The sequence below is a fragment of the Etheostoma spectabile genome, chromosome 18 (genome assembly GCF_008692095.1).
Source record: "Etheostoma spectabile isolate EspeVRDwgs_2016 chromosome 18, UIUC_Espe_1.0, whole genome shotgun sequence".
Taxonomy (NCBI): Eukaryota; Metazoa; Chordata; class Actinopteri; order Perciformes; family Percidae; genus Etheostoma; species Etheostoma spectabile.
The window spans coordinates 1,371,925-1,377,766 of NC_045750.1; positions in this window are offsets into that span (position 1 = coordinate 1,371,925).

Sequence of the window (5,842 nt, forward strand, 5' to 3'; positions counted from 1 at the left end):
GTGTGTGTGTGTGTGTGTGTGTGTGTGTGTACCAGTCATTCCCAAGTGCACAGTGGAAAACAATAGAGAGCAGTCCATCATGTTGTTGCACCAGATGCAATCCATATTCCCACAGCTCTCCTTTGTTTTCATTTCTCTAAAATACCAGCTTGTGTTTTTTTTTTTTGTGGTCATAATCATCCTTAGTGTTTTTAGAAATACAATGTTTTACGTGAGCACACATCATATATCTTCATTAGCCTCGCGTTGCCCTGTCATGTTATGATTTAAACGCTGATCTCCACGTTCAGTCGGTAAAGCTGAGCCAGCACGTCCCTCTCCAGTCATTAAGAGCCGCTTTAATGAGGATGCGCCCCATTTACAAGTCATCAAACCGTGATCACTCTTAATATCACATATTCATAACTGATTGACAGCCGAAATAGGAAGTAATTAGTCCATGCAAGGACCAAAGTAGTGATGGGCACCATGATGAGTCTGCTGGTAGATTTTACCTGAGGTAACTATCTTGCTTTTTTGATTTTTCCAAAGGTATTTGATATTTCTAATGTTGATATTTTCAGCTCTTATTTTGAAGGCCCTTTTTTTGTGATTAAAAAACTGAAACCGGGTCAAATTTGAGCCGAGGACAACATGAGGGTGAATGGCAAAGATTACATTACATTGATTTTCAGGTATTTTAAATCCCTGCACATCTTTACAGGGACTTTCAGTTGTACTAAGTATGATAAAGGTGTAACTTGTGTTGCCCGTGCATTGGAAAAAATAACTTTTTACTTCATAAAACCCTCGTAACAATTTGCTCTAGTACTTTTTAAGTAAATGTTGCTGGTGTTATATCTACTACAATGCACCTGCCGGTGTCAAGTAATAGACTTGCTGCTTAACATCTGTGTATGCTATGTAAATGCTACTACATTTATATTGAATTTGTAACTTGCATTTATTTTTCTTTAGTAGTATATTCATTAAAGCCAATTAAGTTTCATCATACACATGAACATCACTGTTACCAAAATATCAAGTCGATTTTACACACCTGTAATATTTACTGGTATAAAATAGTTAGACTTTGTAATTTTTTTTTTTCTCCTGATTGACATTTTATTAGTTACTTGCATGGAAATTTATTTAATTAAAAAGTTCAAACCAGACAACAGGTCAGTGATATTCATATGGCGTAGCAAAAGACATTCCTAAAAGTAACATCAAATGTTTTTATGTACTTGTAATTTACTGTACTGTTGCTGTAAAAATGACTTTCACAGTACTATCAGTGCGTTAAGATGTTGTTGTTTTTTCACTTTGGAGTAGAACTGCATCCTCTTTCATGGCACAACCTGTCAACACGGAGATAACAAAGCATCAGCATCCTCAACCCTGTCACGACTTCCAAATATAACTCTCTGCTGGGTAGAGGGAAGTTTTTTTAAATCTCTCCGCTGCAAATGTTAAATTCAGCATGAGCTTCCCTGCATTCGTCACACACCTTAACTACCACAGCTCCGATGCCCCGAGACGATCAAAAGTGCCAACAGGTTTAGTTTGAGCCCCAGACAGATGTGCAGCCCCATTACGTGAAGACAGCTCACAATATCACACATGAAAAATGTTGTTTTACTGTATCAGTTTCTTCTCAACAAACGGATCTAACCCTCTTTCATCTTACATTAAAAACAGGGTGGAAGTCTGGGATTTTAAGGTACTTGCATTTTACTTTATTTCTTTTTTATGCTACTTCCTCTAGATTTTGGAGGCAAACATTGTACTTTTTGCTCCCCTACATTTATTTGATAGTTTTAGTTAATACAAAATATAACTCGACCACAATATATTATAGATTAAGTCAGCCAGCAGTATAAAGTATTAAGTATTTCTAGCTGCAACATCAAATTGATGAACCCATTACTGCATCAATATTTATAATCCAGTGATATAAGAAAGGGTGAATTAAGGGTGATTGGGACAGTTTCTGAATTTTCATCTTGTGTATGATTTTTGTAACACTGAAGGTGTCTTTACCTTTCCATTTGAGGAGGAGAGAAGGTTATATCATATTCCTAAGAGACGTGTCATACACTTTTCTGTAAACTGATGCAAAAACTTCTTTTTTTTTTTTTTAATGTAACATTTGGGTGAATGGGACAGTACTGGGGGGTCCCGAGGCGTTCCCAAGCCAGGTTGGAGATATAATTGGTCCACCTAGTCCTGGGTCTTCCCTGAAACCTCCTCCCAGCTGGACGTCCCTCCACCTAGTCCTGGGTCTTCCCCGAGGCCTCCTCCCAGCTGGAACGTCCCTCCACCTAGTCCGGGTCTTCCCGAGGCCTCCCCCCGGAGCTCCTCCACCTAGTCCTGGGTCTTCCCGAGGCCTCCTCCAGCTGGACGTCCCTCCACCTAGTCCGGTCTTCCCCGAGGCCTCCTCCCTTGGACGTCCCCCTCCCCTAGTCCTGGGTCTTCCCGAGGCCTCCTCCCGCTGGACGTCCCTCCACCTAGTCCTGGGTTTACCTTACACCTCCTCCCAGCTGGACGTCCCTCCACCTAGTCCTGGGTCTTACCCGAGCCTCTCCCAGCTGGCGTCCTCCACCTAGTCTGGGTCTTCCCGAGGCCTCCTCCCAGCGGACGTCCCCCACTCAGTCCTGGGTCTTCCCCGAGGCCTCCTCCAGCTGGACGTCCCTCCACCTATCCTGGGTCTTACCTGAAACCTCCTCCCAGCTGGACGTCCCTCCACCTAGTCCTGGGTCTATTAATTCCCCCTCTGATTCTGAAGTGGGTCATTCTGCATAATGAGCACTTCAAGTAGAATACATTCTGGACGCGACTGCAGACCTGTGGCTCAGGGGAGACGCTGGCACTCGCCGTGTTTGTGTGTTGTGCATGGAAATTATTTCAGGTGATAACTCCTAAAAAGGAAAGCAGTGGTCCTAACATCCATCATGCCTGGGTCCGCACAGAATGAGGACACAAGTGTTTACTCCAAGTTACATAACTTTAACACTCCTGTGACCAATTGTTTAATTATGTTGTCCAACAAAATGTATTGTGAGGTCTAATATTTCAGAAAAAAATATTGTGTGTGTCCCTAGAGCAGTGATGGGGACATGGATATCCCCTAAGGAGATTAAATATGCCAATATAATAAAAGAAAATAAACTAAAGGACATTGAATCTACTACCTCAAATGAATTCGATGCCTAACAAATCACATAAATAAAAAACAAAACACTTATCATGCAGTATAAAAATATGCATTCACAATTTTTTATTTATTTTAACCACATTTTAACAAAAAGCTTTCCTGAATGAACAAAACATTGTTATAAGAACTGTCAAACAGCAACTCACTGGACATACAAACAGCACAGTACAGTAAGATATTGTATATTTAAAGTATGGGGCATCAAACCATCTTTTCATTACTTATCTTTCTGAGGTCTAACCTTGTTGCAGGTGATGGTGTTGATGGCCAGTCACTGTAAAAGTAAGGATTCTGTGTCCAAATACAGGATTTAATAAATGAAAGGGATATTTAAGGCTGATATTATTCTGTTCCTGTCACTGCAAGATGATTGTTGAACCTGCTCCTCTGAGTGTATTTTGGTTTTATTGATTTACTGATATGAAGAGAGAGGAATAAGTGTCCTTTGGCAGTCCACCTCAATGACAAAGACATGATGCCAAAGGAAAGTGTCCTACAGAGGGCCTGGGCTCACTGAATAAGTTATTCTAACTAAAATAGCCACAGTGTACTGACAAGCTCATCAGCTAATTGCCCAGCTCATATACCATGGGCATTGTATTTATGTATGCACTATGTATTTTTGTTTGTGCCATATTTTTCAATTAACGTTTCTTTAAAAAAGAAATACCATGAGCATAAGTGCTATTAGGGATTAGAAATATGTGTCCTGCTCAATACTGTCCACTAATTCTAACACATGTGGCTAAATGTGATCCTTCATCACACAGGTAGTCAAAATACCTCGGTGCAATAGTGGCTTGAATCCAGCATCTTTTAATTAATGAGGTTCCCAGATTTGGCCGACGAACCCTCACCTGTTCCCAGGAGCGGACGTTGGCCAGCGGCTGGCACGAGTGCCGCCAGCTTGAGCTGAGGTTCCTAAAAGTCTGCACTCCTAAATCTGACCAGATTTGGCAGCCATATGTGAGCCAGACCCGGTCCGCATTTGTTTACTTGGGAGGCAAAGGTCAAGCAAAATCCCCACTCGCATATTTGGAAACTGTATCTTTAGGACATCTCAGGAAATGTGTTGGTTTTTCTTTTCTTTCATACTAAGAGTGAGCCTAGGAAGATCAACACTTTCTTTATGCTACGCCCAGCTAATCGCCTTCTGGCTCCAGCTCTGCACACAGTGGTATCTAGTATTTGACATTTTGAAGATCACAATTATTCACTTCCCTGCCGAGAGGGAAAGTGACTGCGTTCCCATGAGGCAGCAATGCTCTTTAATACACGTGTTAGCACGTTAGCATGCTCAGAAGAAGAGGAGGTACCCAGTAATATTGGACCAGTAGAGAGAAGAGGAGGTAGGCCTACCCAGTAATATTGGACAAGTAGAGAGAAGAAGAGGTACCCAGTAATATTGGAAAAGGCTCATAAGAAGAAGAGGTATCCAGTAATATTGGACAAGTAGAGAGAAGAAGAGGAGGTACCCAGTAATATTAGACAAGGCTCATAAGAAGAGGAGGTACCCAGTAATATTAGACAAGGCTCATAAGAAGAGGAGGTACCCAGAAATATTAGACAAGGCTCATAAGAAGAGGAGGTACCCAGTCATATTGGACCAGTAGAGAGAAGAGGAGGTACCCAGTAATATTAGACAAGGCTCATAAGAAGAGGAGGTACCCAGTACTATTAGACAAGGCTCATAAGAAGAGGAGGTACCCAGTCATATTGGACAAGCAGAAAGACAGTGCACTGTAAAACCTTTCACTGCAAATTTACAGTAATATCCTGGCAGCAGCATTTCCAGTAAACTACTTAATCTACAGTAAATACTTGTATTCTGCAACATTCTGCAGATAGTGCTGTGATATTCTCCCAGAATGCATTGCCACTTACAGCATGATCCTGTGTAATATTAAAACTGTAAGATACCGTGAGATTTTGGCTGTGAATCTACACCAAAGGTTGACAGCGTGGCGCTAGATGAAAAGCCAGGGGATCAACAAAATGATCTTAATGCAGGGATCTCAATTCTTTTACCAGGGAAAATACATGCAGTCCGATTTTTAGTAAATGTCTTTGACAAGTTCTATGGCAATCCATGCGTCAATATTCAGTCTGGACCAACTGGCCCTTCATCCCTGGAGTCCTGTTTTAACGAGAAGACATCGGGGGACATCCAGACCGAGTCTCTGAGATCACAGCTTCCAGTATGACCAGATAACATCCTGTCAGTCATCAGCTGCTGCTTTACTCGGTCCCTGAATGTTTGATTCTGTTTTTATAAGCTGAGGCTTTGGAGGTTTTGGTGGTAAATGATTGTAGATGAGGGGATTTATCAGCTTATTGATGCCTCCTGCTCCTGCCGTGGGTTTCTGCACGTTAGCCAACAACTGAGCCTGTGTGATAACCTTGTATTCTGTAATGAATCATCTCAAAACCTCAAAGCTTCATCTCTTTATTGATAGGCCTGGAATCGCTCTCGTTTAACGTGATTTTTAAATGCATTTTAGGAATATTTACCATCGCTTTCTCCAACAATGTAGCATCGCCAATAAGCTTAACTGTCCTCGAAGGTTTAACGAGTATTTGACCCAACAATACAGAGACAAAGAAAAGAAAAATTGTTTTTTTATTTAACCTTTATTTAACCAGGAA